Raw genomic sequence first — 26,335 nt, forward strand, 5'->3', positions numbered from 1 at the left:
TAAACAATGTCTGAAAAAGGTAAGGTAAGGTTAGAGTCTTTCACTCTGACTCCCAGAGTGTCTTGGAGAAAGCTCTGAACAGTCTCTGCGTACTCGAGAGAGCGTGCAGCGCACATTCAGTCGGCCTGCAGCGACGAGGCAGAGACCAACGGGCCAGCAGCACCAATTCCAGGCTGCCTGGGGTCATCCAGAGCCCTGGTCAAGGACCCAGTCCAAGGCAAAAGTTCTGTGGTGTTATTTATTTAAACAGTCGCGCGCCGATGAAAAAAGCCCGTTGAGTGTTATAGCTCACCCGGTAGAGCGGGCGCTCTTACCGCGGTAGGCCGGGGTTCGAATCCACCTTTCGGCATATTTCATTTAGCCAAGGATTTTGCCTTGCATTCCCCTTGTGTTTAAAAGGGCGTTTTCATTTCCCCCTTAAACCTCTGTGCGCAGTAGGTGGGATTGGTTATTTGTTCCCCCTTGTACGTCCGCGTACAGGAAAGGGGTGATTTTAGTTCTTATGAGCAGTATTTTTGTTTATACCTTTGAGCCAGCGAGTGCATATATCCCCATTGACTACTGGGGGCAGGTGGATACTCAGTCTCAAATCCTGGCCGCCATTCGTGGTCTGGCAGACAGGGTGAGTAGAATGGAGGCTCAGAGAGCAGCTCCACTGACTGCGGCTTGTTCGGAGGGGATCTCCCCTAGGGACTTGCCGGCATATGGAGAACATCAGGCCGATCACCCTGATGCTATATCACTCTATGCACAGGGTTCTCCCTTGGAGGACGAGGGTCACCCAGAGATTGCTGAAGAGTCACATTGCCTTAGCCTATCTCACACAGGTGAATCTGCGTCCGTAGACGATGGTACTGGCGATTCTGTTCCCAGTGATGTGTTTTCAAAGGTTTTGAGTGCGGCTAAGATTATGGGCCTTTCAATTCCAATCGAAACCCCTAGCTCATCGGAGGGAGTCTGGGCCGGCATCTCGCAGTCTCGCCCCTCAGTGACTATTCCTGCAGCCGAGGATTATTGTCAGATGTTAAGGAGGTCATGGAATAATCCTGGTAGCGCCCCTCAGTTTAATTCGGGGTGCGGGAGGCTAGCCAAGGCACAGTACCCCCATGAGTCCGGTTTGGGCGATATGCCGCCTGTAGAGAGGGAAATGGCAGCTTTAACCCCTCTAGGCCCAGATAAGGTGACCACTAATCCACACTGTCCTCGTAAGGAGTGCAAGAAGACAGACCACTTGGTTTGTAGGTCCTATAATGCAGCCGCCCGCGCGGCGCGTGCAGGAAATGCACTCGCTCTCTTGTTAGCAGCGCTCAGAAGGACCGCTAGTGCGGGTGATCAGGACACCAGAAACCTGATAGATGCGGCACTGTCCACACACTCTCAGCTTACTCGTGACATCGGTTCCGCTATGTCGTCAGCCATGATGGCCCGCAGACAGATCTGGCTAGCTCAGACAACCCTCCCCGAGAACATCAGGAAGGAGCTCAGCAACATGCCGGTGGTACCGGGTAGAGTCTTTCACTCTGACTCCCAGAGTGTCTTGGAGAAAGCTGAACAGTCTCTGCGTACTCGAGAGAGCGTGCAGCGCACATTCAGTCGGCCTGCAGCGACGAGGCAGAGACCAACGGGCCAGCAGCACCAATTCCAGGCTGCCTGGGGTCATCCAGAGCCCTGGATGCGTGGCAGGCGCCAGGGCTCAGGTGCACAAAGTTCGGGTGATGCTGCAGGAAGACTGCGACTGCAGCATCAAGGGTTTCAGCCCCGGCGTACAGCAAGAGGGGCTCCTCAAAGGAGACGCCCCCCCAAAGGTCCAGGGACCCAGGGGGCCTCTGCATAGGAGTGGTGGGGAAGCCGCCAAGGTTCACTCCCAGCTACGCCTGGACAGCTGGGAGAAGGAAGTCTCAGACCCCTGGGTAGTGGCTACTGTTGCAAGGGGTTACAGAATTCAATTTCGGCGGCGGCCCCCACCTTTTTCCAGGGTCCAGATGACGTTTGTCAAGGACCCATTCCAGGCAAAAGTTCTGTCCGAGGAGATTGCAATCCTCCTTCAGAAGAACGTAATTGCGAAGGTAAGGCCCAGCGAACAGCAAGCTGGCTTTTATTCAACATATTTCCTTGCTCCCAAAAAGGATGGTGGGATACGTCCCATCCTGGACCTCCAGCGCCTAAATACCTACATAAAGGTTCTGCCGTTCAGAATGCTGCACACACGGCACATTCTAGAGTCGATAGAGCAAGGGGAACGGTTCACCACTATCGATCTAAAAGACGCGTACTTCCACGTCCCCATTTGTCGATCTGTCACCACTCCAGAGTGCAGGCTTAAAGATCCTGCCACACCTGGACGACTGGCTGGTCTGCGCTTCATCTCGCGAACAGGTCATGCAGCATACCGGGAGGGTCTTAGCTCATGTCCAATCCCTTGGTTTCAGGGTGAACTTAAAGAAAAGCAACCTCGAACCGAGGCAGGAAACAGTATTCTTGGGGCTTTGCCTGAACTCACTTGTGATGAAGGCGTCCCTTACCCCTCAGAGGGTTGCGAGAATCCTAACGGTCTTGCGTATCTTCCGACTGGGCAAACGCCTACAGTTGCTTCACTTTCAGAGACTGCTGGGGTTGATATCATTAGCAGTGTTGGTGATTCCGCTGGGCCTGCTCAGGGCTCGGCCCCTGCAGCGGTGGCTGAATGCGTTCAACCTCCATCCACGGAGGGACAGGCATGTGAAGCTCAGAGTGACTCAGTCATGTCAGAGAGCTCTGAGCCCATGGAGGGACCGCAAGTTGCTCACACAAGGTGTACCCTTGGGCAATCTGCCTTCAAGGAGGACTTTGGTGTTCACAGATGCCTCCAGGACAGGCTGGGGAGCAGTCTGGGAGGGCAGAATGGCGAGAGGTGTTTGGAAACCTCCATGGGACACCGAACACATCACGAGTGGCCGAAGCTTTTTTTTCTAAAAAATGTATAAAAAAAAGTCTGAAAAGTATTCGAAAAAAAAAAGTCTGAAAAATGTTGGAAAAAAAAGTCTGAAAAATGTCCGGAAAACAAAAGTCCGAAAAATGTCAAGAAAAGTTTAAAAAATATATATAAAAAAAAAAGTCTGAAAAGTTTTCGAAAAAAAAAGTCTGAAAAATGTTTGAAAAAAAAAAGTCTGAAAAAAAAGTCTGAAAAGTATTTGAAAAAAAATGTCTGAAAAATGTCCAGAAGCAAAAGTCTGAAAAATGTCTGAAAAATGGCTTAAAAAATTGTATGTAAAAAAAAAAAGTCTGAAAAATGTCTTGACACAAAAGTCTGAAAAATGGCAAGAAAAGTCTGAAAATATGTATAAAAAAAAAAAGTCTGAAAAATATTCGAAAAAAGAAAAAGTCTGAAAAATGTCCAAAAAAAAGTCTGAAAATGTCTGAAACAAATGTTTGTTTGAAAAATACTGGAAAAAAAACTGAAAAAAAGTTTGAAAAATGTCTGAAAAAAAAGGTTTGAAAAATGTCTGAAAAAAAAGTCTAAAAAAAGTTTGAGAAAATCAAGCAATGTCTGAAAAGGTAAAAAAAAAAAAAAAAAAAAAAAAAAAGTCTGAAAAATGTCCGAACACAAAAGTCTGAAAAATGTTAAGAAAAGTTTGAAAAATATATATATAAAAAAAAAAGTCTGAAAATTATTTGAAAAAAAAAGTCTGAAAAAGTCCAGAAGCAAAAGTCTGAAAAATGTCTGAAAAAAGGTCTAAAAAATGTTATGTAAAAAAAAAAAATCTGAAAAAGTCCAGAAGCAAAAGTCTGAAAGATGTCTTTAAAATATTTGAAAAAATAAAATCTGAAAAATGTCCAGACACAAAAGTCTGAAAAATGTCCAGAAAAGTCTGAAAATTATATATATATATATATATATATAAAAATATGTCTGAAAAATATATAAAAAAAAAAGTCTGAAAACTGTCCAGAAGCAAAAGTCTGAAAAATGTCCAGAAGCAAAAGTCTGAAAAATGTCTGAAAAAAGGTCTAAAAAATGTTATGTAAAAAAAAAAAGTCTGAAAAATGTCCGGACACAAAAGTCTTAAAAAATGTCAAAAATCTGAAAATATATATAAAAAAAAGTCTGAAAAAATATCCGTAAAAAAAAATGTTTCAAAAATATCTGAAAAAAAGGTTTGAAAAATGTCTGAAAAAAATGTCTAAAAAAAGTTTGAAAAATGTTGGAAAAGAAAAGTCTAAACAATGTCTGAAAAAGGTAAGGTAAGGTTAGAGTCTTTCACTCTGACTCCCAGAGTGTCTTGGAGAAAGCTCTGAACAGTCTCTGCGTACTCGAGAGAGCGTGCAGCGCACATTCAGTCGGCCTGCAGCGACGAGGCAGAGACCAACGGGCCAGCAGCACCAATTCCAGGCTGCCTGGGGTCATCCAGAGCCCTGGTCAAGGACCCAGTCCAAAGGCAAAAGTTCTGTGGTGTTATTTATTTAAACAGTCGCGCGCCGATGAAAAAAGCCCGTTGAGTGTTATAGCTCACCCGGTAGAGCGGGCGCTCTTACCGCGGTAGGCCGGGGTTCGAATCCACCTTTCGGCATATTTCATTTAGCCAAGGATTTTGCCTTGCATTCCCCTTGTGTTTAAAAGGGCGTTTTCATTTCCCCCTTAAACCTCTGTGCGCAGTAGGTGGGATTGGTTATTTGTTCCCCCTTGTACGTCCGCGTACAGGAAAGGGGTGATTTTAGTTCTTATGAGCAGTATTTTTGTTTATACCTTTGAGCCAGCGAGTGCATATATCCCCATTGACTACTGGGGGCAGGTGGATACTCAGTCTCAAATCCTGGCCGCCATTCGTGGTCTGGCAGACAGGGTGAGTAGAATGGAGGCTCAGAGAGCAGCTCCACTGACTGCGGCTTGTTCGGAGGGGATCTCCCCTAGGGACTTGCCGGCATATGGAGAACATCAGGCCGATCACCCTGATGCTATATCACTCTATGCACAGGGTTCTCCCTTGGAGGACGAGGGTCACCCAGAGATTGCTGAAGAGTCACATTGCCTTAGCCTATCTCACACAGGTGAATCTGCGTCCGTAGACGATGGTACTGGCGATTCTGTTCCCAGTGATGTGTTTTCAAAGGTTTTGAGTGCGGCTAAGATTATGGGCCTTTCAATTCCAATCGAAACCCCTAGCTCATCGGAGGGAGTCTGGGCCGGCATCTCGCAGTCTCGCCCCTCAGTGACTATTCCTGCAGCCGAGGATTATTGTCAGATGTTAAGGAGGTCATGGAATAATCCTGGTAGCGCCCCTCAGTTTAATTCGGGGTGCGGGAGGCTAGCCAAGGCACAGTACCCCCATGAGTCCGGTTTGGGCGATATGCCGCCTGTAGAGAGGGAAATGGCAGCTTTAACCCCTCTAGGCCCAGATAAGGTGACCACTAATCCACACTGTCCTCGTAAGGAGTGCAAGAAGACAGACCACTTGGTTTGTAGGTCCTATAATGCAGCCGCCCGCGCGGCGCGTGCAGGAAATGCACTCGCTCTCTTGTTAGCAGCGCTCAGAAGGACCGCTAGTGCGGGTGATCAGGACACCAGAAACCTGATAGATGCGGCACTGTCCACACACTCTCAGCTTACTCGTGACATCGGTTCCGCTATGTCGTCAGCCATGATGGCCCGCAGACAGATCTGGCTAGCTCAGACAACCCTCCCCGAGAACATCAGGAAGGAGCTCAGCAACATGCCGGTGGTACCGGGTAGAGTCTTTCACTCTGACTCCCAGAGTGTCTTGGAGAAAGCTGAACAGTCTCTGCGTACTCGAGAGAGCGTGCAGCGCACATTCAGTCGGCCTGCAGCGACGAGGCAGAGACCAACGGGCCAGCAGCACCAATTCCAGGCTGCCTGGGGTCATCCAGAGCCCTGGATGCGTGGCAGGCGCCAGGGCTCAGGTGCACAAAGTTCGGGTGATGCTGCAGGAAGACTGCGACTGCAGCATCAAGGGTTTCAGCCCCGGCGTACAGCAAGAGGGGCTCCTCAAAGGAGACGCCCCCCCAAAGGTCCAGGGACCCAGGGGGCCTCTGCATAGGAGTGGTGGGGAAGCCGCCAAGGTTCACTCCCAGCTACGCCTGGACAGCTGGGAGAAGGAAGTCTCAGACCCCTGGGTAGTGGCTACTGTTGCAAGGGGTTACAGAATTCAATTTCGGCGGCGGCCCCCACCTTTTTCCAGGGTCCAGATGACGTTTGTCAAGGACCCATTCCAGGCAAAAGTTCTGTCCGAGGAGATTGCAATCCTCCTTCAGAAGAACGTAATTGCGAAGGTAAGGCCCAGCGAACAGCAAGCTGGCTTTTATTCAACATATTTCCTTGCTCCCAAAAAGGATGGTGGGATACGTCCCATCCTGGACCTCCAGCGCCTAAATACCTACATAAAGGTTCTGCCGTTCAGAATGCTGCACACACGGCACATTCTAGAGTCGATAGAGCAAGGGGAACGGTTCACCACTATCGATCTAAAAGACGCGTACTTCCACGTCCCCATTTGTCGATCTGTCACCACTCCAGAGTGCAGGCTTAAAGATCCTGCCACACCTGGACGACTGGCTGGTCTGCGCTTCATCTCGCGAACAGGTCATGCAGCATACCGGGAGGGTCTTAGCTCATGTCCAATCCCTTGGTTTCAGGGTGAACTTAAAGAAAAGCAACCTCGAACCGAGGCAGGAAACAGTATTCTTGGGGCTTTGCCTGAACTCACTTGTGATGAAGGCGTCCCTTACCCCTCAGAGGGTTGCGAGAATCCTAACGGTCTTGCGTATCTTCCGACTGGGCAAACGCCTACAGTTGCTTCACTTTCAGAGACTGCTGGGGTTGATATCATTAGCAGTGTTGGTGATTCCGCTGGGCCTGCTCAGGGCTCGGCCCCTGCAGCGGTGGCTGAATGCGTTCAACCTCCATCCACGGAGGGACAGGCATGTGAAGCTCAGAGTGACTCAGTCATGTCAGAGAGCTCTGAGCCCATGGAGGGACCGCAAGTTGCTCACACAAGGTGTACCCTTGGGCAATCTGCCTTCAAGGAGGACTTTGGTGTTCACAGATGCCTCCAGGACAGGCTGGGGAGCAGTCTGGGAGGGCAGAATGGCGAGAGGTGTTTGGAAACCTCCATGGGACACCGAACACATCACGAGTGGCCGAAGCTTTTTTTTCTAAAAAATGTATAAAAAAAAGTCTGAAAAGTATTCGAAAAAAAAAAGTCTGAAAAATGTTGGAAAAAAAAGTCTGAAAAATGTCCGGAAAACAAAAGTCCGAAAAATGTCAAGAAAAGTTTAAAAAATATATATAAAAAAAAAAGTCTGAAAAGTTTTCGAAAAAAAAAGTCTGAAAAATGTTTTAAAAAAAAAAGTCTGAAAAAAAAGTCTGAAAAGTATTTGAAAAAAAATGTCTGAAAAATGTCCAGAAGCAAAAGTCTGAAAAATGTCTGAAAAATGGCTTAAAAAATTGTATGTAAAAAAAAAAAGTCTGAAAAATGTCTTGACACAAAAGTCTGAAAAATGGCAAGAAAAGTCTGAAAATATGTATAAAAAAAAAAAGTCTGAAAAATATTCGAAAAAAGAAAAAGTCTGAAAAATGTCCAAAAAAAAGTCTGAAAATGTCTGAAACAAATGTTTGTTTGAAAAATACTGGAAAAAAAACTGAAAAAAAGTTTGAAAAATGTCTGAAAAAAAGGTTTGAAAAATGTCTGAAAAAAAAGTCTAAAAAAAGTTTGAGAAAATCAAGCAATGTCTGAAAAGGTAAAAAAAAAAAAAAAAAAAAAAAAAAGTCTGAAAAATGTCCGAACACAAAAGTCTGAAAAATGTTAAGAAAAGTTTGAAAAATATATATATAAAAAAAAAAGTCTGAAAATTATTTGAAAAAAAAAGTCTGAAAAAGTCCAGAAGCAAAAGTCTGAAAAATGTCTGAAAAAAGGTCTAAAAAATGTTATGTAAAAAAAAAAAATCTGAAAAAGTCCAGAAGCAAAAGTCTGAAAGATGTCTTTAAAATATTTGAAAAAAAAAAATCTGAAAAATGTCCAGACACAAAAGTCTGAAAAATGTCCAGAAAAGTCTGAAAAATTATATATATATATATATATATAAAAAAATGTCTGAAAAATATATAAAAAAAAAAGTCTGAAAACTGTCCAGAAGCAAAAGTCTGAAAAATGTCCAGAAGCAAAAGTCTGAAAAATGTCTGAAAAAAGGTCTAAAAAATGTTATGTAAAAAAAAAAAAGTCTGAAAAATGTCCGGACACAAAAGTCTTAAAAAATGTCAAAAATCTGAAAATATATATAAAAAAAAGTCTGAAAAAATATCCGTAAAAAAAAATGTTTCAAAAATATCTGAAAAAAGGTTTGAAAAATGTCTGAAAAAAATGTCTAAAAAAAGTTTGAAAAATGTTGGAAAAGAAAAGTCTAAACAATGTCTGAAAAAGGTAAGGTAAGGTTAGAGTCTTTCACTCTGACTCCCAGAGTGTCTTGGAGAAAGCTCTGAACAGTCTCTGCGTACTCGAGAGAGCGTGCAGCGCACATTCAGTCGGCCTGCAGCGACGAGGCAGAGACCAACGGGCCAGCAGCACCAATTCCAGGCTGCCTGGGGTCATCCAGAGCCCTGGTCAAGGACCCAGTCCAAAGGCAAAAGTTCTGTGGTGTTATTTATTTAAACAGTCGCGCGCCGATGAAAAAAGCCCGTTGAGTGTTATAGCTCACCCGGTAGAGCGGGCGCTCTTACCGCGGTAGGCCGGGGTTCGAATCCACCTTTCGGCATATTTCATTTAGCCAAGGATTTTGCCTTGCATTCCCCTTGTGTTTAAAAGGGCGTTTTCATTTCCCCCTTAAACCTCTGTGCGCAGTAGGTGGGATTGGTTATTTGTTCCCCCTTGTACGTCCGCGTACAGGAAAGGGGTGATTTTAGTTCTTATGAGCAGTATTTTTGTTTATACCTTTGAGCCAGCGAGTGCATATATCCCCATTGACTACTGGGGGCAGGTGGATACTCAGTCTCAAATCCTGGCCGCCATTCGTGGTCTGGCAGACAGGGTGAGTAGAATGGAGGCTCAGAGAGCAGCTCCACTGACTGCGGCTTGTTCGGAGGGGATCTCCCCTAGGGACTTGCCGGCATATGGAGAACATCAGGCCGATCACCCTGATGCTATATCACTCTATGCACAGGGTTCTCCCTTGGAGGACGAGGGTCACCCAGAGATTGCTGAAGAGTCACATTGCCTTAGCCTATCTCACACAGGTGAATCTGCGTCCGTAGACGATGGTACTGGCGATTCTGTTCCCAGTGATGTGTTTTCAAAGGTTTTGAGTGCGGCTAAGATTATGGGCCTTTCAATTCCAATCGAAACCCCTAGCTCATCGGAGGGAGTCTGGGCCGGCATCTCGCAGTCTCGCCCCTCAGTGACTATTCCTGCAGCCGAGGATTATTGTCAGATGTTAAGGAGGTCATGGAATAATCCTGGTAGCGCCCCTCAGTTTAATTCGGGGTGCGGGAGGCTAGCCAAGGCACAGTACCCCCATGAGTCCGGTTTGGGCGATATGCCGCCTGTAGAGAGGGAAATGGCAGCTTTAACCCCTCTAGGCCCAGATAAGGTGACCACTAATCCACACTGTCCTCGTAAGGAGTGCAAGAAGACAGACCACTTGGTTTGTAGGTCCTATAATGCAGCCGCCCGCGCGGCGCGTGCAGGAAATGCACTCGCTCTCTTGTTAGCAGCGCTCAGAAGGACCGCTAGTGCGGGTGATCAGGACACCAGAAACCTGATAGATGCGGCACTGTCCACACACTCTCAGCTTACTCGTGACATCGGTTCCGCTATGTCGTCAGCCATGATGGCCCGCAGACAGATCTGGCTAGCTCAGACAACCCTCCCCGAGAACATCAGGAAGGAGCTCAGCAACATGCCGGTGGTACCGGGTAGAGTCTTTCACTCTGACTCCCAGAGTGTCTTGGAGAAAGCTGAACAGTCTCTGCGTACTCGAGAGAGCGTGCAGCGCACATTCAGTCGGCCTGCAGCGACGAGGCAGAGACCAACGGGCCAGCAGCACCAATTCCAGGCTGCCTGGGGTCATCCAGAGCCCTGGATGCGTGGCAGGCGCCAGGGCTCAGGTGCACAAAGTTCGGGTGATGCTGCAGGAAGACTGCGACTGCAGCATCAAGGGTTTCAGCCCCGGCGTACAGCAAGAGGGGCTCCTCAAAGGAGACGCCCCCCCAAAGGTCCAGGGACCCAGGGGGCCTCTGCATAGGAGTGGTGGGGAAGCCGCCAAGGTTCACTCCCAGCTACGCCTGGACAGCTGGGAGAAGGAAGTCTCAGACCCCTGGGTAGTGGCTACTGTTGCAAGGGGTTACAGAATTCAATTTCGGCGGCGGCCCCCACCTTTTTCCAGGGTCCAGATGACGTTTGTCAAGGACCCATTCCAGGCAAAAGTTCTGTCCGAGGAGATTGCAATCCTCCTTCAGAAGAACGTAATTGCGAAGGTAAGGCCCAGCGAACAGCAAGCTGGCTTTTATTCAACATATTTCCTTGCTCCCAAAAAGGATGGTGGGATACGTCCCATCCTGGACCTCCAGCGCCTAAATACCTACATAAAGGTTCTGCCGTTCAGAATGCTGCACACACGGCACATTCTAGAGTCGATAGAGCAAGGGGAACGGTTCACCACTATCGATCTAAAAGACGCGTACTTCCACGTCCCCATTTGTCGATCTGTCACCACTCCAGAGTGCAGGCTTAAAGATCCTGCCACACCTGGACGACTGGCTGGTCTGCGCTTCATCTCGCGAACAGGTCATGCAGCATACCGGGAGGGTCTTAGCTCATGTCCAATCCCTTGGTTTCAGGGTGAACTTAAAGAAAAGCAACCTCGAACCGAGGCAGGAAACAGTATTCTTGGGGCTTTGCCTGAACTCACTTGTGATGAAGGCGTCCCTTACCCCTCAGAGGGTTGCGAGAATCCTAACGGTCTTGCGTATCTTCCGACTGGGCAAACGCCTACAGTTGCTTCACTTTCAGAGACTGCTGGGGTTGATATCATTAGCAGTGTTGGTGATTCCGCTGGGCCTGCTCAGGGCTCGGCCCCTGCAGCGGTGGCTGAATGCGTTCAACCTCCATCCACGGAGGGACAGGCATGTGAAGCTCAGAGTGACTCAGTCATGTCAGAGAGCTCTGAGCCCATGGAGGGACCGCAAGTTGCTCACACAAGGTGTACCCTTGGGCAATCTGCCTTCAAGGAGGACTTTGGTGTTCACAGATGCCTCCAGGACAGGCTGGGGAGCAGTCTGGGAGGGCAGAATGGCGAGAGGTGTTTGGAAACCTCCATGGGACACCGAACACATCACGAGTGGCCGAAGCTTTTTTTTTCTAAAAAATGTATAAAAAAAAGTCTGAAAAGTATTCGAAAAAAAAAAGTCTGAAAAATGTTGGAAAAAAAAGTCTGAAAAATGTCCGGAAAACAAAAGTCCGAAAAATGTCAAGAAAAGTTTAAAAAATATATATAAAAAAAAAAGTCTGAAAAGTTTTCGAAAAAAAAAGTCTGAAAAATGTTTGAAAAAAAAAAGTCTGAAAAAAAAGTCTGAAAAGTATTTGAAAAAAAATGTCTGAAAAATGTCCAGAAGCAAAAGTCTGAAAAATGTCTGAAAAATGGCTTAAAAAATTGTATGTAAAAAAAAAAAAGTCTGAAAAATGTCTTGACACAAAAGTCTGAAAAATGGCAAGAAAAGTCTGAAAATATGTATAAAAAAAAAAAGTCTGAAAAATATTCGAAAAAAGAAAAAGTCTGAAAAATGTCCAAAAAAAAGTCTGAAAATGTCTGAAACAAATGTTTGTTTGAAAAATACTGGAAAAAAAACTGAAAAAAAGTTTGAAAAATGTCTGAAAAAAAGGTTTGAAAAATGTCTGAAAAAAAAGTCTAAAAAAAGTTTGAGAAAATCAAGCAATGTCTGAAAAGGTAAAAAAAAAAAAAAAAAAAAAAAAAAAAAAGTCTGAAAAATGTCCGAACACAAAAGTCTGAAAAATGTTAAGAAAAGTTTGAAAAATATATATATAAAAAAAAAAGTCTGAAAATTATTTGAAAAAAAAAGTCTGAAAAAGTCCAGAAGCAAAAGTCTGAAAAATGTCTGAAAAAAGGTCTAAAAAATGTTATGTAAAAAAAAAAAATCTGAAAAAGTCCAGAAGCAAAAGTCTGAAAGATGTCTTTAAAATATTTGAAAAAAAAAATCTGAAAAATGTCCAGACACAAAAGTCTGAAAAATGTCCAGAAAAGTCTGAAAATTATATATATATATATATATAAAAAAATGTCTGAAAAATATATAAAAAAAAAAGTCTGAAAACTGTCCAGAAGCAAAAGTCTGAAAAATGTCCAGAAGCAAAAGTCTGAAAAATGTCTGAAAAAAGGTCTAAAAAATGTTATGTAAAAAAAAAAAAGTCTGAAAAATGTCCGGACACAAAAGTCTTAAAAAATGTCAAAAATCTGAAAATATATATAAAAAAAAGTCTGAAAAAATATCCGTAAAAAAAAAATGTTTCAAAAATATCTGAAAAAAAAGGTTTGAAAAATGTCTGAAAAAAATGTCTAAAAAAAGTTTGAAAAATGTTGGAAAAGAAAAGTCTAAACAATGTCTGAAAAAGGTAAAAAAAAAAAAAAAAAAGTCTGAAAAATGTCTGACACAAAAGTCTGAAAAATGTCAAGAAAAGTCTGAAGATTATATATATATATATATATATATAAAAAGTCTGAAAAATGTCCAGAAGCAAAAGTCTGAAAAATGTCTGAAAAAAGGTCTAAAAGATGTTATGTAAAAAAAAAAGGTCTATAGCATGTTAGGTATGTTAGGAATGTTAGCTTAGTATAGTGCGTGATGAAAAAAGTCGTGTTAAAAAAAAAAAAAAAAAAAGTCAATAGTATAGCATGTTAGGTATGTTAGGAATGTTAGCCAAGTATAGTGCGTGATGAAAAGATTTCGTGATAAGTCAGGATGTTAGGTTAGGTTTTTTAAAAAAAAAAAATTTAAAAAAAAGTACGTCATGTAAAATGTCAGTTAGGAATGTTTGGAAAATGTAATAAAAAACAATGTATTTTCACTTTTTGGACATCAGTGTAATTTTGGATGTTAGCAGTGGACTTTTCACCATCATTTGAAAAGTAAATGGTTACGTCACAATATATAGTTTCAGTGCCTTGCTTTTGGCACACTTCAGCACAGTGGAAGCTTGAGAGTAAAACCAGGTCTTCTGGTTCAGGGCCAGTCTCCCAAATCACTGTACCAACCTGCTGTATGGAGTATAATCATTTGCATTGAACACAATTGTATGAATCATAAATCTTTAATAAATAAATAAAATTAAATGTTATCAGATCTCAACCCTGTTTAAGCTGCATTGAAAAGGTGAACTATCTGCTGCTCTTAAAGCTTCTGAGCTCAATATACAAAGTGAATCCTTTGGTTTATTTCCATTGCTTATTTCATTTTTCATTTCATTTCAAAATTTATTTCAAGCATGTAGAATACAAAAAAAAATAAGGAAAAAGAATGATCATACCAACAAGTGGACAGTCAGAAACAAGTAGTATTTATATACAATGAAAAGTAAATGATTGATGCCTTGATTTACATATTCGAAAAGGAGTGAGAAGAAGTATAAACTTATTTAATCCCACCCCTTCTCCATAAGTCAATTATTAATTATTAACCAGCTTCCTTATTGAGCCATACATATACTCTAATTACATTTTCCTGAATTTGTCTAACTATACTTTTTATTATTTATAATTATTGTAACTATAATTATTACCTTTAATCTGTGTCTTACAGAAATATAAATGAATTACTGATGTAATTATCCTTATCAAAATTTAAATTTGTTATCAATCCAGAATACCAAATCATTACTTATAATATGACTTTATCACAATACCAATTCATTACTGATATATTTATCTTAATCATATTGACTATTTGTTATCTTTTCTCCCAGTAGACCACTTACACACCAAAAACTGACAATTACCTGATATTTTTCAGGTGGAATTTCATTCATTCATTTCATTCTCACTGTAAGAGCCAAAACATGATGTATGATGTATGCTGGCATACAGAGGTTGTAGTGTAATTCACTTTTAGGAACACTAGGTGGCGCTGTGTTAATTGATTGACCCAGCCACGGGTATATAGGTAAGGAGGTGTGTTGTTGGCGTCAGGGTTTAGCCCGGAAGGGCAAAGGGTTTTGACCGCAGGGACGCTGAATTGTTTGCCGTGTTGTTATTGTTTACTCGTTGCTATGGTAACTGGACTTGCTTCTTTAATACCATATTAAGAATAAATGAACTGTTATTGTAAAACCAACGAGCGGACTCAGGATCACTTTTGTACAGCACAACAGACAACTAAAGGTACCATCTACAGCGAAAAGCGCGTCAGTCCAGGGCTAATCACCTCAGTAGCTACAGTTGTAGACTTTAGCTCCTACACTCACTGTGCAATATCATTTTCCACTGGTGCACTTTTGTTAATAGTTTGTTTATTGTCAATACTGTATATACTGCTCCTATTTTTATACTTCCTTCTATTTAAATGGTTCGTATTTTGTTACACTTTGTTTAGCTCTTCTTTTTTTTTACCGTGTTAGCTGATGCAACTTGTTTTTTCAAATAGTAAGAAGAAATAGTTAGCTTGTGTTAAGCTGCACATGGCAGGTGTTGGATAACGTTTCATTTCATTTCAAAATTTATTTCCAACATGTAGAATACAAAAAAAAGAAAGAAAAAAAGGATCATACCAACAAGTGGACAGTCAGAAACAAGTAGTATTTACATGCAATGAAAAGCATAAGAAAAATACATTTTCAAACACTTGATGCCTTGATTTACATATTCCAAAAGGAGTGAGAAGAAGTATAAACTTATTTAATCACACCCCTTCTCCATAAATCAATTATTAATCATTAACTTTAGTGATGTAAAATGTCATAGTTTAGTATAGTATTTAGTATGTCATCAAAATGTCATCAAAAAATGTATAGCATAGTACATCCGAAAAATGGCATTGTAAAAGTCATGAAAACTAGATTTATATAGTATGTCAAAAATGGCAATAGTGGGCGCCTGGCTAGCTCAGTTCGTACAGCGGGCGCCCATGTATGGCTAAGGCTGAGTCTTAGCCGCGGTCGACCCGGGTTCGAATCCGGACCTGTGGACCTTTGCCGCATCTCTCTCTCTCTGTTTCCCCTCATTCCATGACTCTTAGTCACCAAAAAAAAAAAAAGGTCTATAGCATGTTAGGTATGTTAGGAATGTTAGCTTAGTATAGTGCGTGATGAAAAAAGTCGTGTTAAAAAAAAAAAAAAAAAGTCAATAGTATAGCATGTTAGGTATGTTAGGAATGTTAGCCAAGATAGTGCGTGATGAAAAGATTTCGTGATAAGTCAGGATGTTAGGTTAGTTTTTTTAAAAAAAAAAAAATTTAAAAAAAAGTACGTCATGTAAAATGTCAGTTAGGAATGTTAGGAAAATGTAATAAAAAACAATGTATTTTCACTTTTTGGACATCAGTGTAATTTTGGATGTTAGCAGTGGACTTTTCACCATCATTTGAAAAGTAAATGGTTACGTCACAATATATAGTTTCAGTGCCTTGCTTTTGGCACACTTCAGCACAGTGGAAGCTTGAGAGTAAAACCAGGTCTTCTGGTTCAGGGCCACTCTCCCAAATCACTGTACCAACCTGCTGTATGGAGTATAATCATTTGCATTGAACACAATTGTATGAATCATAAATCTTTAATAAATAAATAAAATTAAATGTTATCAGATCTCAACCCTGTTTAAGCTGCATTGAAAAGGTGAACTATCTGCTGCTCTTAAAGCTTCTGAGCTCAATATACAAAGTGAATCCTTTGGTTTATTTCCATTGCTTATTTCATTTTTCATTTCATTTCAAAATTTATTTCAAGCATGTAGAATACAAAAAAAAAAAAAAAAAATAAGGAAAAAGAATGATCATACAAACAAGTGGACAGTCAGAAACAAGTAGTATTTATATACAATGAAAAGTAAATTGTCAACATTTGATGCCTTGATTTACATATTCGAAAAGGAGTGAGAAGAAGTATAAAGTTATTTAATCCCACCCCTTTTCCATAAGTCAATTATTAATTATTAACCAGCTTCCTTATTGAGCCATACATATACTCTAATTACATTTACAGGTTTGAAAAATGTCTGAAAAAAATGTCTAAAAAAAGTTTGAAAAATGTTGGAAAAGAAAAGTCTAAACAATGTCTGAAAAAGGTAAAAAAAAAAAAAAAAAAGTCTGAAAAATGTCTGACACAAAAGTCTGAAAGATTTGAAAAAAAAGTCTGAAAAATGTTATTTAAAAAAAAAAGTCCAGAAGCAAACGTCTGAAAAATGTCTTGAAAATATTTGAAAAAAAAGTAAAAAAAAAAAATCTGAAAAATGTCCAGAAAAGTCTGAAAAATATATTTAAAAAAAAGTCTGAAAAATGTCCAAAAGCAAAAGTCTGAAAAATGTCTGAAAAAAGTCTGAAAAATATATATTAAAAAAAAAAAAGTCTGAAAATTATTTGAAAAAAAAAGTCTGAAAAAGTCCAGAATCAAAAGTCTTAAAGATGTCTTTAAAATATTTGAAAAAAAAAAAGTCTGAAAAATGTCCGGACACAAAAGTCTGAAAAATGTCAAGAAAAGTCTGAAAATTATATATATATATATATAAAAAAAAGTCTGAAAAGTATTCGAAAAAAAAACGTCTGAAAAATGTTGGAAAAAAAAGTCTGAAAAATGTTGGAAAAAAAAGTCTGAAAAATGTCCGGACACAAAAGTCTGAAAAATGTCAAGAAAAGTCTGAAAATTATATATATATATATATAAAAAAAGTCTGAAAAGTATTCGAAAAAAAAAAGTCTGAAAAATGTCCAGAAGCAAAAGTCTGAAAAATGTCTGAAAAAAGGTCTAAAAAATGTTATGTAAAAAAAAAAAGTCTTAAAAAATGTCAAAAGTCTGAAAATATATATAAAAAAAAGTCTGAAAAAATATCCGTAAAAAAAAAAAGGTTTGAAAAATGTCTGAACAAAAAATTTCTAAAAAAAGTTTGAAAAATGTTGGAAAAGAAAAGTCTAAACAATGTCTGAAAAAGGTAAGGTAAGGTTAGAGTCTTTCACTCTGACTCCCAGAGTGTCTTGGAGAAAGCTCTGAACAGTCTCTGCGTACTCGAGAGAGCGTGCAGCGCACATTCAGTCGGCCTGCAGCGACGAGGCAGAGACCAACGGGCCAGCAGCACCAATTCCAGGCTGCCTGGGGTCATCCAGAGCCCTGGTCAAGGACCCAGTCCAAAGGCAAAAGTTCTGTGGTGTTATTTATTTAAACAGTCGCGCGCCGATGAAAAAAGCCCGTTGAGTGTTATAGCTCACCCGGTAGAGCGGGCGCTCTTACCGCGGTAGGCCGGGGTTCGAATCCACCTTTCGGCATATTTCATTTAGCCAAGGATTTTGCCTTGCATTCCCCTTGTGTTTAAAAGGGCGTTTTCATTTCCCCCTTAAACCTCTGTGCGCAGTAGGTGGGATTGGTTATTTGTTCCCCCTTGTACGTCCGCGTACAGGAAAGGGGTGATTTTAGTTCTTATGAGCAGTATTTTTGTTTATACCTTTGAGCCAGCGAGTGCATATATCCCCATTGACTACTGGGGGCAGGTGGATACTCAGTCTCAAATCCTGGCCGCCATTCGTGGTCTGGCAGACAGGGTGAGTAGAATGGAGGCTCAGAGAGCAGCTCCACTGACTGCGGCTTGTTCGGAGGGGATCTCCCCTAGGGACTTGCCGGCATATGGAGAACATCAGGCCGATCACCCTGATGCTATATCACTCTATGCACAGGGTTCTCCCTTGGAGGACGAGGGTCACCCAGAGATTGCTGAAGAGTCACATTGCCTTAGCCTATCTCACACAGGTGAATCTGCGTCCGTAGACGATGGTACTGGCGATTCTGTTCCCAGTGATGTGTTTTCAAAGGTTTTGAGTGCGGCTAAGATTATGGGCCTTTCAATTCCAATCGAAACCCCTAGCTCATCCGAGGGAGTCTGGGCCGGCATCTCGCAGTCTCGCCCCTCAGTGACTATTCCTGCAGCCGAGGATTATTGTCAGATGTTAAGGAGGTCATGGAATAATCCTGGTAGCGCCCCTCAGTTTAATTCGGGGTGCGGGAGGCTAGCCAAGGCACAGTACCCCCATGAGTCCAGTTTGGGCGATATGCCGCCTGTAGAGAGGGAAATGGCAGCTTTAACCCCTCTAGGCCCAGATAAGGTGACCACTAATCCACACTGTCCTCGTAAGGAGTGCAAGAAGACAGACCACTTGGTTTGTAGGTCCTATAATGCAGCCGCCCGCGCGGCGCGTGCAGGAAATGCACTCGCTCTCTTGTTAGCAGCGCTCAGAAGGACCGCTAGTGCGGGTGATCAGGACACCAGAAACCTGATAGATGCGGCACTGTCCACACACTCTCAGCTTACTCGTGACATCGGTTCCGCTATGTCGTCAGCCATGATGGCCCGCAGACAGATCTGGCTAGCTCAGACAACCCTCCCCGAGAACATCAGGAAGGAGCTCAGCAACATGCCGGTGGTACCGGGTAGAGTCTTTCACTCTGACTCCCAGAGTGTCTTGGAGAAAGCTGAACAGTCTCTGCGTACTCGAGAGAGCGTGCAGCGCACATTCAGTCGGCCTGCAGCGACGAGGCAGAGACCAACGGGCCAGCAGCACCAATTCCAGGCTGCCTGGGGTCATCCAGAGCCCTGGATGCGTGGCAGGCGCCAGGGCTCAGGTGCACAAAGTTCGGGTGATGCTGCAGGAAGACTGCGACTGCAGCATCAAGGGTTTCAGCCCCGGCGTACAGCAAGAGGGGCTCCTCAAAGGAGACGCCCCCCCAAAGGTCCAGGGACCCAGGGGGCCTCTGCATAGGAGTGGTGGGGAAGCCGCCAAGGTTCACTCCCAGCTACGCCTGGACAGCTGGGAGAAGGAAGTCTCAGACCCCTGGGTAGTGGCTACTGTTGCAAGGGGTTACAGAATTCAATTTCGGCGGCGGCCCCCACCTTTTTCCAGGGTCCAGATGACGTTTGTCAAGGACCCATTCCAGGCAAAAGTTCTGTCCGAGGAGATTGCAATCCTCCTTCAGAAGAACGTAATTGCGAAGGTAAGGCCCAGCGAACAGCAAGCTGGCTTTTATTCAACATATTTCCTTGCTCCCAAAAAGGATGGTGGGATACGTCCCATCCTGGACCTCCAGCGCCTAAATACCTACATAAAGGTTCTGCCGTTCAGAATGCTGCACACACGGCACATTCTAGAGTCGATAGAGCAAGGGGAACGGTTCACCACTATCGATCTAAAAGACGCGTACTTCCACGTCCCCATTTGTCGATCTGTCACCACTCCAGAGTGCAGGCTTAAAGATCCTGCCACACCTGGACGACTGGCTGGTCTGCGCTTCATCTCGCGAACAGGTCATGCAGCATACCGGGAGGGTCTTAGCTCATGTCCAATCCCTTGGTTTCAGGGTGAACTTAAAGAAAAGCAACCTCGAACCGAGGCAGGAAACAGTATTCTTGGGGCTTTGCCTGAACTCACTTGTGATGAAGGCGTCCCTTACCCCTCAGAGGGTTGCGAGAATCCTAACGGTCTTGCGTATCTTCCGACTGGGCAAACGCCTACAGTTGCTTCACTTTCAGAGACTGCTGGGGTTGATATCATTAGCAGTGTTGGTGATTCCGCTGGGCCTGCTCAGGGCTCGGCCCCTGCAGCGGTGGCTGAATGCGTTCAACCTCCATCCACGGAGGGACAGGCATGTGAAGCTCAGAGTGACTCAGTCATGTCAGAGAGCTCTGAGCCCATGGAGGGACCGCAAGTTGCTCACACAAGGTGTACCCTTGGGCAATCTGCCTTCAAGGAGGACTTTGGTGTTCACAGATGCCTCCAGGACAGGCTGGGGAGCAGTCTGGGAGGGCAGAATGGCGAGAGGTGTTTGGAAACCTCCATGGGACACCGAACACATCACGAGTGGCCGAAGCTTTTTTTTCTAAAAAATGTATAAAAAAAAGTCTGAAAAGTATTCGAAAAAAAAAAGTCTGAAAAATGTTGGAAAAAAAAGTCTGAAAAATGTCCGGAAAACAAAAGTCCGAAAAATGTCAAGAAAAGTTTAAAAAATATATATAAAAAAAAAAGTCTGAAAAGTTTTCGAAAAAAAAAGTCTGAAAAATGTTTGAAAAAAAAAAGTCTGAAAAAAAAGTCTGAAAAGTATTTGAAAAAAAATGTCTGAAAAATGTCCAGAAGCAAAAGTCTGAAAAATGTCTGAAAAATGGCTTAAAAAATTGTATGTAAAAAAAAAAAGTCTGAAAAATGTCTTGACACAAAAGTCTGAAAAATGGCAAGAAAAGTCTGAAAATATGTATAAAAAAAAAAAGTCTGAAAAATATTCGAAAAAAGAAAAAGTCTGAAAAATGTCCAAAAAAAAGTCTGAAAATGTCTGAAACAAATGTTTGTTTGAAAAATACTGGAAAAAAAACTGAAAAAAAGTTTGAAAAATGTCTGGAAAAAAAGGTTTGAAAAATGTCTGAAAAAAAAGTCTAAAAAAAGTTTGAGAAAATCAAGCAATGTCTGAAAAGGTAAAAAAAAAAAAAAAAAAAAAAAAAAAAGTCTGAAAAATGTCCGAACACAAAAGTCTGAAAAATGTTAAGAAAAGTTTGAAAAATATATATATAAAAAAAAAAGTCTGAAAATTATTTGAAAAAAAAAGTCTGAAAAAGTCCAGAAGCAAAAGTCTGAAAAATGTCTGAAAAAAGGTCTAAAAAATGTTATGTAAAAAAAAAAAATCTGAAAAAGTCCAGAAGCAAAAGTCTGAAAGATGTCTTTAAAATATTTAAAAAATAAAATCTGAAAAATGTCCAGACACAAAAGTCTGAAAAATGTCCAGAAAAGTCTGAAAATTATATATATATATATATATATATAAAAAAATGTCTGAAAAATATATAAAAAAAAAGTCTGAAAACTGTCCAGAAGCAAAAGTCTGAAAAATGTCCAGAAGCAAAAGTCTGAAAAATGTCTGAAAAAAAGGTTTGAAAAATGTCTGAAAAAAAAGTCTAAAAAAATTTTTATAAAATCAATAAATTTCTTAAAAGTTAAAAAAAAAAAAAAAAAAAAAAAAAAAAGTCTGAAAAATGTCCGAACACAAAAGTCTGAAAAATGTTAAGAAAAGTTTGAAAAATATATATATAAAAAAAAAAGTCTGAAAATTATTTGAAAAAAAAAGTCTGAAAAAGTCCAGAAGCAAAAGTCTGAAAAATGTCTGAAAAAAGGTCTAAAAAATGTTATGTAAAAAAAAAAAATCTGAAAAAGTCCAGAAGCAAAAGTCTGAAAGATGTCTTTAAAATATTTGAAAAAAAAATCTGAAAAATGTCCAGACACAAAAGTCTGAAAAATGTCCAGAAAAGTCTGAAAATTATATATATATATATATATATAAAAAAATGTCTGAAAAATATATAAAAAAAAAAGTCTGAAAACTGTCCAGAAGCAAAGTCTGAAAAATGTCCAGAAGCAAAAGTCTGAAAAATGTCTGAAAAAAGGTCTAAAAAATGTTATGTAAAAAAAAAAAAAGTCTGAAAAATGTCCGGACACAAAAGTCTTAAAAAAATGTCAAAAATCTGAAAATATATATAAAAAAAAGTCTGAAAAAATATCCGTAAAAAAAAATGTTTCAAAAATATCTGAAAAAAAGGTTTGAAAAATGTCTGAAAAAAATGTCTAAAAAAAGTTTGAAAAATGTTGGAAAAGAAAAGTCTAAACAATGTCTGAAAAAGGTAAGGTAAGGTTAGAGTCTTTCACTCTGACTCCCAGAGTGTCTTGGAGAAAGCTCTGAACAGTCTCTGCGTACTCGAGAGAGCGTGCAGCGCACATTCAGTCGGCCTGCAGCGACGAGGCAGAGACCAACGGGCCAGCAGCACCAATTCCAGGCTGCCTGGGGTCATCCAGAGCCCTGGTCAAGGACCCAGTCCAAAGGCAAAAGTTCTGTGGTGTTATTTATTTAAACAGTCGCGCGCCGATGAAAAAAGCCCGTTGAGTGTTATAGCTCACCCGGTAGAGCGGGCGCTCTTACCGCGGTAGGCCGGGGTTCGAATCCACCTTTCGGCATATTTCATTTAGCCAAGGATTTTGCCTTGCATTCCCCTTGTGTTTAAAAGGGCGTTTTCATTTCCCCCTTAAACCTCTGTGCGCAGTAGGTGGGATTGGTTATTTGTTCCCCCTTGTACGTCCGCGTACAGGAAAGGGGTGATTTTAGTTCTTATGAGCAGTATTTTTGTTTATACCTTTGAGCCAGCGAGTGCATATATCCCCATTGACTACTGGGGGCAGGTGGATACTCAGTCTCAAATCCTGGCCGCCATTCGTGGTCTGGCAGACAGGGTGAGTAGAATGGAGGCTCAGAGAGCAGCTCCACTGACTGCGGCTTGTTCGGAGGGGATCTCCCCTAGGGACTTGCCGGCATATGGAGAACATCAGGCCGATCACCCTGATGCTATATCACTCTATGCACAGGGTTCTCCCTTGGAGGACGAGGGTCACCCAGAGATTGCTGAAGAGTCACATTGCCTTAGCCTATCTCACACAGGTGAATCTGCGTCCGTAGACGATGGTACTGGCGATTCTGTTCCCAGTGATGTGTTTTCAAAGGTTTGAGTGCGGCTAAGATTATGGGCCTTTCAATTCCAATCGAAACCCCTAGCTCATCCGAGGGAGTCTGGGCCGGCATCTCGCAGTCTCGCCCCTCAGTGACTATTCCTGCAGCCGAGGATTATTGTCAGATGTTAAGGAGGTCATGGAATAATCCTGGTAGCGCCCCTCAGTTTAATTCGGGGTGCGGGAGGCTAGCCAAGGCACAGTACCCCCATGAGTCCGGTTTGGGCGATATGCCGCCTGTAGAGAGGGAAATGGCAGCTTTAACCCCTCTAGGCCCAGATAAGGTGACCACTAATCCACACTGTCCTCGTAAGGAGTGCAAGAAGACAGACCACTTGGTTTGTAGGTCCTATAATGCAGCCGCCCGCGCGGCGCGTGCAGGAAATGCACTCGCTCTCTTGTTAGCAGCGCTCAGAAGGACCGCTAGGTGCGGGTGATCAGGACACCAGAAACCTGATAGATGCGGCACTGTCCACACACTCTCAGCTTACTCGTGACATCGGTTCCGCTATGTCGTCAGCCATGATGGCCCGCAGACAGATCTGGCTAGCTCAGACAACCCTCCCCGAGAACATCAGGAAGGAGCTCAGCAACATGCCGGTGGTACCGGGTAGAGTCTTTCACTCTGACTCCCAGAGTGTCTTGGAGAAAGCTGAACAGTCTCTGCGTACTCGAGAGAGCGTGCAGCGCACATTCAGTCGGCCTGCAGCGACGAGGCAGAGACCAACGGGCCAGCAGCACCAATTCCAGGCTGCCTGGGGTCATCCAGAGCCCTGGATGCGTGGCAGGCGCCAGGGCTCAGGTGCACAAAGTTCGGGTGATGCTGCAGGAAGACTGCGACTGCAGCATCAAGGGTTTCAGCCCCGGCGTACAGCAAGAGGGGCTCCTCAAAGGAGACGCCCCCCCAAAGGTCCAGGGACCCAGGGGGCCTCTGCATAGGAGTGGTGGGGAAGCTGCCAAGGTTCACTCCCAGCTACGCCTGGACAGCTGGGAGAAGGAAGTCTCAGACCCCTGGGTAGTGGCTACTGTTGCAAGGGGTTACAGAATTCAATTTCGGCGGCGGCCCCCACCTTTTTCCAGGGTCCAGATGACGTTTGTCAAGGACCCATTCCAGGCAAAAGTTCTGTCCGAGGAGATTGCAATCCTCCTTCAGAAGAACGTAATTGCGAAGGTAAGGCCCAGCGAACAGCAAGCTGGCTTTTATTCAACATATTTCCTTGCTCCCAAAAAGGATGGTGGGATACGTCCCATCCTGGACCTCCAGCGCCTAAATACCTACATAAAGGTTCTGCCGTTCAGAATGCTGCACACACGGCACATTCTAGAGTCGATAGAGCAAGGGGAACGGTTCACCACTATCGATCTAAAAGACGCGTACTTCCACGTCCCCATTTGTCGATCTGTCACCACTCCAGAGTGCAGGCTTAAAGATCCTGCCACACCTGGACGACTGGCTGGTCTGCGCTTCATCTCGCGAACAGGTCATGCAGCATACCGGGAGGGTCTTAGCTCATGTCCAATCCCTTGGTTTCAGGGTGAACTTAAAGAAAAGCAACCTCGAACCGAGGCAGGAAACAGTATTCTTGGGGCTTTGCCTGAACTCACTTGTGATGAAGGCGTCCCTTACCCCTCAGAGGGTTGCGAGAATCCTAACGGTCTTGCGTATCTTCCGACTGGGCAAACGCCTACAGTTGCTTCACTTTCAGAGACTGCTGGGGTTGATATCATTAGCAGTGTTGGTGATTCCGCTGGGCCTGCTCAGGGCTCGGCCCCTGCAGCGGTGGCTGAATGCGTTCAACCTCCATCCACGGAGGGACAGGCATGTGAAGCTCAGAGTGACTCAGTCATGTCAGAGAGCTCTGAGCCCATGGAGGGACCGCAAGTTGCTCACACAAGGTGTACCCTTGGGCAATCTGCCTTCAAGGAGGACTTTGGTGTTCACAGATGCCTCCAGGACAGGCTGGGGAGCAGTCTGGGAGGGCAGAATGGCGAGAGGTGTTTGGAAACCTCCATGGGACACCGAACACATCACGAGTGGCCGAAGCTTTTTTTTCTAAAAAATGTATAAAAAAAAGTCTGAAAAGTATTCGAAAAAAAAAAGTCTGAAAAATGTTGGAAAAAAAAGTCTGAAAAATGTCCGGAAAACAAAAGTCCGAAAAATGTCAAGAAAAGTTTAAAAAAATATATATAAAAAAAAAAGTCTGAAAAGTTTTCGAAAAAAAAAGTCTGAAAAATGTTTGAAAAAAAAAAAGTCTGAAAAAAAAAGTCTGAAAAGTATTTGAAAAAAAATGTCTGAAAAATGTCCAGAAGCAAAAGTCTGAAAAATGTCTGAAAAATGGCTTAAAAAATTGTATGTAAAAAAAAAAAGTCTGAAAAATGTCTTGACACAAAAGTCTGAAAAATGGCAAGAAAAGTCTGAAAATATGTATAAAAAAAAAAGTCTGAAAAATATTCGAAAAAAGAAAAAGTCTGAAAAATGTCCAAAAAAAGTCTGAAAATGTCTGAAACAAATGTTTGTTTGAAAAATACTGGAAAAAAAACTGAAAAAAAGTTTGAAAAATGTCTGAAAAAAAGGTTTGAAAAATGTCTGAAAAAAAAGTCTAAAAAAAGTTTGAGAAAATCAAGCAATGTCTGAAAAGGTAAAAAAAAAAAAAAAAAAAAAAAAAGTCTGAAAAATGTCCGAACACAAAAGTCTGAAAAATGTTAAGAAAAGTTTGAAAAATATATATATAAAAAAAAAGTCTGAAAATTATTTGAAAAAAAAAGTCTGAAAAAGTCCAGAAGCAAAAGTCTGAAAAATGTCTGAAAAAAGGTCTAAAAATGTTATGTAAAAAAAAAAAATCTGAAAAAGTCCAGAAGCAAAAGTCTGAAAGATGTCTTTAAAATATTTGAAAAAAAAAATCTGAAAAATGTCCAGACACAAAGTCTGAAAAATGTCCAGAAAAGTCTGAAAAATTATATATATATATATATATATAAAAAAATGTCTGAAAAATATATAAAAAAAAAAGTCTGAAAACTGTCCAGAAGCAAAAGTCTGAAAAATGTCCAGAAGCAAAAGTCTGAAAAATGTCTGAAAAAAGGTCTAAAAAATGTTATGTAAAAAAAAAAAAGTCTGAAAAATGTCCGGACACAAAAGTCTTAAAAATGTCAAAAATCTGAAATATATATAAAAAAAAGTCTGAAAAAATATCCGTAAAAAAAAAATGTTTCAAAAATATCTGAAAAAAAGGTTTGAAAAATGTCTGAAAAAAATGTCTAAAAAAAGTTTGAAAAATGTTGGAAAAGAAAAGTCTAAACAATGTCTGAAAAAGGTAAGGTAAGGTTAGAGTCTTTCACTCTGACTCCCAGAGTGTCTTGGCGAAAGCTCTGAACAGTCTCTGCGTACTCGAGAGAGCGTGCAGCGCACATTCAGTCGGCCTGCAGCGACGAGGCAGAGACCAACGGGCCAGCAGCACCAATTCCAGGCTGCCTGGGGTCATCCAGAGCCCTGGTCAAGGACCCAGTCCAAAGGCAAAAGTTCTGTGGTGTTATTTATTTAAACAGTCGCGCGCCGATGAAAAAAGCCCGTTGAGTGTTATAGCTCACCCGGTAGAGCGGGCGCTCTTACCGCGG

General features: G+C 42.1%; 3 long non-coding RNA genes across 4 annotated transcripts in view; all 3 read left to right on the forward strand.

Annotated features, from left to right (window-relative positions):
• Positions 1 to 11,331: 11,331 nt before the first annotated feature.
• LOC119500102 lies at positions 11,332 to 13,345 on the forward strand. The gene is made up of 4 exons (XR_005209543.1): positions 11,332 to 11,351; positions 11,929 to 11,960; positions 12,879 to 12,965; positions 13,098 to 13,345. It is a non-coding gene; the product is annotated as an uncharacterized LOC119500102 (long non-coding RNA).
• A 1,694-nt stretch (positions 13,346 to 15,039) lies between these two features.
• LOC119500060 lies at positions 15,040 to 15,777 on the forward strand. Its single transcript, XR_005209521.1, has 3 exons — positions 15,040 to 15,304; positions 15,374 to 15,416; positions 15,550 to 15,777. It is a non-coding gene; the product is annotated as an uncharacterized LOC119500060 (long non-coding RNA).
• A 1,596-nt stretch (positions 15,778 to 17,373) lies between these two features.
• LOC119500111 overlaps positions 17,374 to 26,335 on the forward strand; it is a 14,105-nt gene continuing 5,143 nt past the window's right edge. Inside the window, exons 1-2 of one of the 2 annotated variants that reach the window (XR_005209551.1) lie at positions 17,374 to 17,385; positions 21,163 to 21,192. This is a non-coding gene — a long non-coding RNA (uncharacterized LOC119500111). Of the gene's footprint in view, positions 17,386 to 20,344; positions 20,359 to 21,162; positions 21,193 to 26,335 lie in introns of those variants that run through there. The other variant, XR_005209550.1, reaches the window with a different exon arrangement.

This window comes from Sebastes umbrosus, chromosome 2, assembly GCF_015220745.1.
Source record: "Sebastes umbrosus isolate fSebUmb1 chromosome 2, fSebUmb1.pri, whole genome shotgun sequence".
Lineage (NCBI taxonomy): Eukaryota > Metazoa > Chordata > Actinopteri > Perciformes > Sebastidae > Sebastes > Sebastes umbrosus.